This window comes from Natrix helvetica (assembly GCF_964273705.1).
Source record: "Natrix helvetica genome assembly, chromosome: 2".
Classification (NCBI taxonomy): domain Eukaryota; kingdom Metazoa; phylum Chordata; class Lepidosauria; order Squamata; family Natricidae; genus Natrix; species Natrix helvetica.
The window spans coordinates 224,977,021-224,987,823 of NC_138552.1; positions in this window are offsets into that span (position 1 = coordinate 224,977,021).

Genomic DNA, 10,803 nt, shown 5'->3' on the forward strand with positions numbered 1-10,803 from the left:
CACAAAGGGCAGGGTCCCAATTACACAGTCACATATATCACCTTAACTTTTTTGAGACCTCCCTGCATATTTTCGCTTTATCTATCATTAGGTGGATATATACAGGTAGTTCTCAACTTACAACCACAATTGAGCTCAACATTTCTGTTGCTAGGTGAGACAGTTGTTAAGTGAATTTTGCCCCATTTTACATTCTTTTTTGGCACGGCTGCTAAGCAAATCACTGCACTTAAGTTAGTAACACAACTGTTAAGTGAATCTGGCTTCCCCATGGATTTTGCTTGTCAAAAGGTTGCAAAGGGTGACCACATGACCTTAGGACAATGCAACTGTCATAAATACATGCCAGTTGCCAAGTGTCTGAATTTTGTTCCCATGACCATGGGGATGCTGCAACAATCGTGTGTAAAATGGTCATATAAGTAACTTTTTTCAGTGCCTTTATAATCGAACTGTCACTAAATGAACTATTGTAACTCGAGGACTACCTGTATTTAGCCACTGAAAAATGTTCCTCAGATTAAGAAAATATGGTGTTCGTAAACCACTGTTTTATGGCAGCATGGCTTAAATTCAGGAATATCTGTATTAGCTCTAATCTACTTAAAGTGAGAAATTCCTACTTGTGATTTCTAGCTGTAAAAAATACAAATAAAGTGTCATTTCAAAATGCATTAAATCTGAGTAAAACTACCACCTAGTTTTATGGCTATGATTGTTTGACTCAGGCTGAGGTGAGATATTTTGGGGGGTTATTAATTTTAAATTACATGCTAGTCACAGCCTATGCATTCAGACACTATACAAATGCTGTAAAATAAAAACTATATACTGAAAGAGTATTGTCAATTCCATTCCTGCTCATTTTGTATTGCCAGCAGTCTTCCTGCAGGATTTTCTAGGATGTCTGTAACTCAGGAGTCAGCATGAAGAGATAAGAATGATCTGTAATGGGAAAATTACTCACCTCCAAGCTCCGCAAAGTTCTGGTATTTCCAGCTGAATGGTATCTTCAAAACCATTTCTCCTGCACTGCAGCTGAGCAAGAAAGTAGACCAGCCCAGCTACTAAAGAGAAAAAATATTCTGAAAACACCTCACATTCTATAAAGAATAGATATCAAAATGAACTAAACACAAAGGGCCTACTGAAGACATCATTCTTCAACAAGGTCTTCAAGACTTTTTGAAAGCTGATCATGGTCAGGTCCAACCTAAGGTTGGACAATTTTCAATTCCAGAGGGTAGACATACTATATAAAGGCAAACTTCCCAAGTCTCACTAGATGACAATTCCTAAGTGTCAGGACCTAGATCCTGTCCCTCTTGCCAGCCCTAATTTGATAGATACAAAAACAATGGGAGTAAGTCAGTCCTATGCTATGTAGTGTAATATAGGAAATAGCCAGTATGCTGAATTATACTTAGTGGCAAATTGGGAGTCAGTGGATCTGGTGAAGCAAAGGTGTGACATGGGTCTAATGAGGCGTACCCATAATTATCTCCACTGTCACCTACTAGACCAGGGGTGTCCAAACTTGGGAACTTTAAGACTTGTGGACTTCAACTCTCAGAATTCCCCAGCCAGCCATGCTGGCTGGGGAATTCTGGGAGTTGAAGTCCACAAGTCTTAAAGTTCCCAAGTTTGGACACCCCTGTACTAGACTAATTGAAAATTCTGGATATACTTCAACAGCAGCCCCCTGTAAATCTCATTGTAGTAATACACTCAGAAGATGATCAAAGCATCAGTGATCATGCATACTGCCTCCTGATCTAGGAAAATGTGCAAAAAAAATGGGAGTAAATCAGTCCTATGCTATGTAGTGTAATATAGGAAATAGCCAGTATGCTGAATTATACTTGGTGCATAACAAAGTTGTGCAAAACCATCCTTAGCCATTATTGTCACCTACTGTGGCAGGAGCCATGAGTCCAGGAGGACCCCAAATTGCACACTACTGTAGTTTTCTCTGGAATAGTGTCATCCCATCCCAGAACTAAGAATGGGAAATCACTAGATGCAGGAGACTCTAATATCCAAAGGCACTCCATCTTGTTAGGGTTGTTGAAGCATGTTTATTCCCAACTAGATCCCACTGCCTTCAGGCACTGAGACAGAACTTCCAAAACATCATTTGGCCAGCCGGGGCAGAGATATACAGCTGAGCTATCATCAGGATGTTGATATTTCACCCAATGCCATAAAAAGACGTCACACAGTGACTTCATATAGATTTTAAACAGGAGTGGAGAGAGGCAAGAGCCCCAAAGCACTCCACACAAGAACAGCCCTGAGGCAGACCTCTTCCTTCCATTGACTGTTTCCTCAAGCCATTTGGTTCTAATTAAGGAGTGCACACAAATCAGCAAAAAGAAAGAAAGGAGGAAAGAAATGCTGATTAGTGCTGGCATTTCCCATTTTCTAAGAATTGGTGAAACAATGATTATTATTATTTTTGATATTGTAAAACATTATTCCAAAGTTTGTTACTCCATAATATATCATCATCATCAGGTTCCAGCCAACCTCTTATTTACCACAAGGGATCAAAATACTGTCAAGTACAAAGCCAGCAAACATGTAGTACAAAAGATTTTGCAATTGAAAGGCAATAACCTGTTGGAGCAAAGATTTTCAGGATGCCTTTGCCCAAAGTTCAAATAGTCCGAGATTAATGATGTTGGTTAACCCAACCACATTTCTTGCAGCCTTTTGTGTCTAAAGACTGTCAAAGGAACATACCATCCCAAAATAATTCTTAGCATCAGATAAAAAGTTAATGCACTGATGTATTGATATACATCAACCCACTTGTTTCTCATGCCTATTGTAATTTAGTATTGACATTATGTCAGTTGGTCTTACCTGAACTGCATGTCTCGAAGATGGTGTGGGAGTGGGTATTAACACAGCCCTTTTGCCCTGGAGACTGAGGTAAATATTGAGGCCACACCTCTGTACCTCTTCTGACCTCCCAGATTAACCGATGGTTCGTAGCAGCGTACCTGGAAGGAAGGGACATATAAACACACACACATCCTTCCTGCCTGGCCCTGACTGACCACTGAACTAACTCAGGCCCGTGGTGCGATGCGCCCTAAGAAAGGGAGGGAAGTGACTACTCCTACGCGATCTTCAAGACATGCAGTTCAGGTAACACCAACTGACAGTCTCCGAAGTGAGGCATGGGAGGAGTCACATATGGGACATACCAAAGCTAGATGTCCTTGGGAGGGATCAATGGGCCTGAGCCCCTTGAGAGTCCAGGACTCCCTGAAGAACCCTCCTCCCAAAGGCCACCTCCGCGGAGGCGTACGCGTGTAGCCGGTAATGCCTGATGAAAGGTGAAGGAATGAGAGGTAAGGCTACGTAAAGATATGTGTAGGAAGCTACCATGATCTCAGTAGCTGGTTATCTTGGATACCTACAAGCTCACCTAATTAGCAGAACCAGATGTGGGAATAAAGGAAAGGTTACGCACAGCTGGTTATCTTTTAGCCCACTATCTCACCGAGCAAAGGCAGGAGTCAACCTTGGCCTGAATAGCATTCTTGATTCACTAGGGAAGAAATGGGGGAGTAAACCAAAACAATATGTTGTTGCTCTGTGCTTTGCTTGTAAAAACTATATAAAAGCCAAATAAACTCTGCAAAGGCAGACAGATATTTTGGACACAAACTGCCGTGATTGATTTCTGAAACCTACAGAAAGGCGATGGAGAAGACCAAGCGGCAGCCCTGCAGATCTCCTCTATGGGAGCCTGAGTGGCCCAGGCCGCTGAGGTGGCCGCACTCCTGGTGGAGTGCACGGTGATGCCCCCTGGGGCCTGGAGGCCTCATGCCTCGTAGGCTTGGGAAATGGCCACTCTGATCCACCTGCTAATGGTTGCCGGGGAAACCTTGGCTCCCTGGGTGGAAGTCTGAAAGGAGACGAAGAGGGCTTCTGAACGCTTAAAGGGCGCCGTGCGCTTCAGGTAGATGTGCAGGGCTCTTCTAATGTCCAGTCGGTGCCAAGATCTTTCTCTATCCCTGGCAGGCTGCGGGCAGAAATCCGGCAGAACTATCTCTAATCCCCTGTGGAATGGGGAGTTGATCTTGGGCATGAACGTGGGATCCAGTCTGAGGATGACCTGGTTCTCCAGGAAGTAGCAGAGGTCCGCCCTGCTGGACAGAGCGTTAAGCTCGGAAACTCTCCTGGATGAGGTGATGGCAACCAGGAAAACGACCTTAAGAGTCAGGAATTGGAGGGAAACCTCCCTCAAGGGTTCGAAGGGTGCCTCCATCAGTGACTGGAGGACCATGCGTAAATCCCAGGTAGGGAATCGATGGACCACGGGGGGTTTCAGATTTGCCGCTCCCTTAAGGAAACGCCTTAGGACCGGATGCTGTGACAAAGGCAGGGAGTCCACCCCCCCAGGACCGTGGAGAGGGCAGAGACTTGTCTCCTGAGGGTGCTGGGGGCCAGACCCTTTTCCAGTCCTTCCTGTAGGAAGTCCAGAACCTGGGGCATGGAAGCCAAAGCCAGGACAATGTCTCTTGCTTGGCACCAATCCGTGAAAGCGGCCCAGGAGGCGTTGTAAATGCGAGTGGTGGACTGCCTCCTGGACGCTTCGATGACCTCCACGGAGAAGTGGGCCCCTCTCAGTTGTTCCCGCTCAATCGCCAGGCAGTCAGATGGAGCCACTCCGGGTCCGGATGTTCCAGGGACCCCTGGTGTAGGGACACCTCCCCTAGTAGAAGCTTCCAGTGGGGAGCTGATGACAGCTCCACCAGGTCTGCTAGCCAGGGACGACGTGGCCAGAAGGGAGCCACTAGAACCATCTCTGCTCTTTCTGACACTAACTTCCTCAGAACCCCAGAAATGAGGGGGAAGGGAGGAAAAGTGTAGAGGAGACCAGTTGGCCATCTGCAATGAAGAACATCCATGTCTATGGCGCCTCTGGATGGGAACCTCAACACGAAGGTTGGCAGCTGGGAGTTTGCTGGAGTTGCGAAGAGATCCACTGTTGGGCGTCCGAACATCTCGCAGATCTGTAGGAAGATGTTGGGATGGAATTGCCACTATCCGTTGTTGACTGTCTCCCTGCTGAGCCAGTCTGCCTGCTGGTTCTCTGTCCCAGAGATGTGTTCCCCTTTGATGGATCAGAGGTTCCTCTCTGCCCAGTTCCCCAATTGGAGGGCCTCGTCGCACAGGGCCTTGGAGTGGGTGCCTCACTGTCTGTTCACGTGGGCCTTGGCTGCCACGTTGTCTGCCAGGACCAGGACATGATGGTCGGTCACAGTATTCCTGAAGTGGCATAGAGCCAGATGGATGGCCCTGAGCTCCAACCAGTTGATGTTATTGCACAGGTCTGTTGGAGTCCAGCGGCCCTGGGCTATCTGGGCCTCCAGGTGTGCTCCCCAGCCAAACAGGCTCGCGTCTGTCGTGAATACCTTCCTTGCTGGTTCTCTGAAGAGTGACCCCTTGTCTAGGACTGGGGTCAACCACCGACGGAGCGATAGGAGAACCTGGGGTGACACCCAGACCTTGAAGCTGGTGTCGCTCGTCCCGGCTCTCTGGTGTGGGAGCAGGAACAACTGGAGCTCCCTGGCGTGGAGACGAGCCCAAGGCACGATTCCTATGCAAGAAATGAATTTCCCAAGGAGCCTGGAAAGAAGAAGTACAGGGACAGAGCTAACCTGCGTATCTCCTGAACCAGCTGTATGATGCTATCCCTACGTTCCCGAGAAAGGAATGCCTCCCCAGACACCGAATCTATAATGGAACCTAGGTGTTGGAGCCTGGTAGTTGGGGCTAGATGGCTCTTCTCGAGATTGATCGAGAACCCCAGAGACCTTAGCGTGTTGATGGTGAGACCCAGGTCCTGCCTAGCAGTGTCTGGGGACCTGGCTAAGACTAAGATGTCATCCAGGTAGCAATGGAGTTGGACTGGGAAGGAACGAAGGTGACCCGCAGCCGTGGCCAGCACTTTGGTAAAGGTCCTGGCAGCTGAGGCCAGTCCAAAGGGGAGGGCTCTATACTGGAAGTGGCTGCCCTCGTGGGAGAATCTGAGGAACCTACGATGTTCCGGGGCGATTCTGATATGCAAATAAGCCTCCGTGAGGTTGATGGAAGCCAGGTAATCACCCTGTCTGATGCCCTCTAGGATGGATTTCAGCGAGACCATCTTGAACCTATGGTAGATCACTCTGGAGTTGAACAGTTTAAGGTCCAAGATGGCCCTCCACCCCCCTGAACTCTTGGGAACCAGGAACAGGTTCGAATAGAATCCAGAACCCTTCTCCCCCTCTGGTACCTATAGCCCTGATGTCTAGCAGGTGTTTGATGGCCTTGGCCTTATTCGGGGGCTGCGAGTGGAACTCCAGCTGGAGCCCGAGCTTGACCGTCTGGAGGACCCACTCATCCGATGTGATGCCATCCCAGGCATCCGCAAATAAGGAGAGCCGACCGCCAATGGGGTTTCAATATTAAGACTGAAAACTGTTGCAGTTAATATCTTACAGTGGTCTTAAAGTCCAGTTTATCTTGACTTCATCAGGCATGGATGCAATATAAATCTTAAATTCCATACACAGAGAAATAATTTCAGGTTAAGACTGTGAAGGATATTAAAATATGATTGTTCTGAATCTTGATTTCAGAATATGTGAAAGGAAGACAATGAGTTGGCAATACATTTATAGCTGTTCTCCTATAGCCTCTGGCCTAGACTCTGGCAATTGAAAAAAAACATTATGTATTACATGGAATCTATTACTAATAGCTCTCTTCTCTCTATGATTATGACCACACTGTCACTATTTCCTATATACCAATTTAGTTGTTTTTAAGTACAATGACAATAAAGATTATACTTATAAAAGAGTGTAAGAGTGCAATTTTCTTTGGAAAGAGATATCACCAATTCCAATTACTAACAGGGCTTTGGATAAAATCATTTACAGCACAACCCAAAGAAATTGAGATGATAAATAGATCCTTTCCAATTAATGTTGTAATGTAGGAATACAGATGTAGGTACTCCTGCCTGTCACAAAGAACTGATTTGAGAAGCAATCTACATTTTGCACACATTGGCAATACTAAACCACATAGACAGAGATTTCATTTCAGCTGAAGGGTAAGATAATATCTTCTACAGCAGCTTAAGAGAAGCCTCCCAGAGTGAGATACAAACACACTCCTTTTCCTGCCAGTAGGTAGCTATTGGCTAAGACAGCTGCTCCTTTTAGCCTAAAGGTATGGATGATCCTATATAGAGAAGTAACTGCATCAGTCCAAATTCCCAAGCTATATTACACGGATTCCAGATTTGCTAACTGCTGCTTGCTCAAGTTCAGCTTGTTTTTCTTGTTTTTTTCAATAAAATAAATACAATGGAAGTTAGCAATTAGGGGAGTGAATGGGAAAGATTTTAATTGTACAAATACAACACTTCAGAGAGTCATGTATGTTTGCTGAGTAGTCAAGAAAAAAAGAGGGAGAGAAAATGCCAAGTTTCATTTGAAAACATTTTTAAAACTTTCTAAATTATACAAATAAAAGCTTTCAGATTTTGTCCTTAGAAATACAAAGACTGTAATTTATGATTTCAGTTGTATACCACTGGATTTTGAGGAAAATCATTTTAATATTGTTTGTATAACTCATAGAAGATAGCAATCAAGCAAATATTTAAAAATAAGCTTAGATTCTGAAATTTCCAAAAAGTTGAGGGAGAGGGAAAGAGGCAAAAGTCCAACAGTGATATAACTGAAAACGTAAAAGATGTTAAACAGAAAAATGTGTATTTCTTTCTCCCTGTTAAAATGCTCTGCATGTTGAATGACACCAAATGCGGAAACTAAAGTTGAACAGAGGATTATTTTTCTGGTTGGTTGGTTAGTTAGTTGGATGGTTGGGTTTAACAGATGGGAGGAGAAAATTCTGAAAAAAAAGTAAGGAATGTGACTTCTGGTTCATTGCAATGGCCTAATAACCCTCCAATTCAAAACCACATAAGAGGGGGAGGAAAGAGTAGCCAGCCACCCTCCATCTTGCATAGACACAGAGCTGACCTTAATAATGCCATAGCAAAAGAGTTACCTTATTATGAAACTGACCTTGTAGAACTGCAATGAACTTTTGCTTCCTTAATTTATGGGTTTATTTTCATTTTAGATCATAAGCACAAATGCTTATGGGATTTTCTGTTGCAGAAGATAAGATATTGTCACCAATGAAGGCCAGGATAATGTTGCAGGATCCAATCTGGATCTGTCACTGGGACCAGAGGTTTAGTCTTCTAAGCTTTTAGACTCATGCTGGAACCCATCCTCAGGGAACACCTCTCTCACTAGAATGTTCTCTCTCACACATTCTGGTGAGAGAGAAGTTCCCCGAGGATGGGCTCCAGCATGAGTCTGATAGCCTGGAAGACTACATCTCTTAGTTCTGTGTCAGTGACCCAAACTGGATCCTATAAAATATTTTGGCCCACCTTAGGTTCTGAAGACAGTTCTATTTGGCATTTAACCTGAGCTTTGTAAAAAGGTTTATGCTAGAAAGGAGTGGAAGATTGAGCTCCAGATCTGCTTTTCAAATTACAATATATCCAGAATTTGGTAATTAGATCTGCTTTTTCCTCCATAATAATCCCAAGTGGTGAGTACTGTATGTTATTTGTAATTTGTATTGATTGCTATGAAACACACCAATTGAAAAACACAGTAAATACCTTGTGGGATGCTCTTGAACTTGTCATTCTCAATCCAGGACAGCAACTGCTATATAAATCAATCAATAGATGAATATTCTCTTCAAAATATCTTGAATAAAATAAACTCTGAATACTGGGTTCAGGGCTTCCTTAAAACTGCATAATTGAAATAGAACTAGACTGGATGGGAGGGGATGGTTCCACAGTATATTTGAACTGGGCAGATTGTTGATCAGGGTTGTGTGATCCCAAGGCTCCTCCTCCATGTACCCAATTGTCTACGAGAACTTGTAATGAAATAAGAGGGTAAACTCCATTTCAATACTTTTTAATATCTAAGCCACCTTTCACCTACTTGAGCAGCAGGATGGCAATGGGATAGATTCAAAGTATGAATGGTTGCTGAATGAGTGGTTATAAACCAAGGACCAATTGTATTTGCTATCAGGAAATCATCCCCTTCAAAGCATGTTAGATATGTGACAGAGACTTTGCACATGTCAACGGTGTGAGAAATTCACATTTATTCCTATTCTGTTTCCTGTTTCTTAACCACCAGTTAGCCTGTCTTCTGTTATATCCCATGAAAGCTAAGTATGTCAGGAGTTGTGGTGAGAGACTTTCTGAAAACAGCAGAAATTCATCTTCAAGGACTCTTGGGGGAATACTGTCTGGACCTAGGGATTTAATTGTACATAAATGTACAAGATTGAGCATCCACAAGTAAATAAAACAGTCCCATTAATGGAAGACCTTGTCTCACAATATATCTTATGTAACTCAATGCAATTATTAATAAATCATTCTCTAGCATTTTTTCACAATTACTGTAAATACCTTTGAATAAAAAAGAGAGGTTTTGCACCCTAAAATAACTTGCTATTTGGGGAGCCTATCCCTTAAAAATGAAATTACTTCCAAAGAAATTATATTTTAGCTTGCAGCCTTGCACTAATTGCTACTGTCAGGCAAAAAGACAAAGCTTTTTTATGGTTGCAAAACAGGTTCTTTAGCAGTTACATGAAAGAGGCTGATATTCTATTATTCGCAAGCCAATGCTGCACTTGATGTCATGAGTGACAAAGTGTGAGAATCTATATATCGACTGGCAACTGTCAGATGCTTTTGGGTTAAGTGAGAATTTGGAAAACCATACAACCAGCAGAGGTGGGTTGCTCTCAGTTCGGCCAAATTGGTAGTGGTGGCAGCGGGAGGCTCTGCCCACCCGCCCAGACGCTTCTGCACATGCGCACGAGAGCACGAGCAAACCGGTAGTAAACAGGTTAAGCAACCCACCACTGACAATTAGGAATAAACACAAGTTGGGCATGAAATAAAGCAATATATAAAAACAGAAACCACATGAAAAACATATTGCCATACTGCTCCAGGCAGAAGACATAATCTTTGAACTAATTTATGCTCTTCTGAAAATGTGAACTTTGCAAATGTCTTTGAGTCTACTCTTATTTACAGTAAAACTATATATATCTATTCTATTCCATTTGCCTGGAATAGAAAGGTATTTTTTCCTTATGTAAAAGCAGCATTTTCCTTTTATTCTGCCTTCTTCAAGGTAAACCCCTAAATGTATAACAACCCTCTTAGGTTATAAAGGTAGATAAGAACAAAAATTGGCAGTGGAGTAAACAGCAAAGTTTAACAGAATAACAAGAGTTGGAAGGGATCTTGTAGGTCATCTAGTCCAACCGCCCCTCCCCCCAAAAGCAGGAGACCCTGCCTACACCATTTCTGACAGATGGCAGTTGTCTCTTCTTGAAGGCTTCCAGTGATGAAGCTCCCACAACGTATGAAGGCAAGGTGTTCCATGGGTTGATCATTCTCACTGTCAGAAAGTTTCTCCTTATTTCTAGGTTGAACATCTCCTTGAACAGTTTCTATCCATTATTCCTCATCTGGCCTGCTTTGGAAAATAGATTAACACACACACACCCGCCCCATGAAAGCCCCTCAAATATTGGAAGACTCCTGTCATCTCTCCCTCGGGTCCTTCTCTTCACTAGACTAGCCATACCTAGTTCCTGTAACCGTTTTTCATGTTTTTAGCCTCCAGTTCTTGCTACCGATTCCAAAAGGCACGA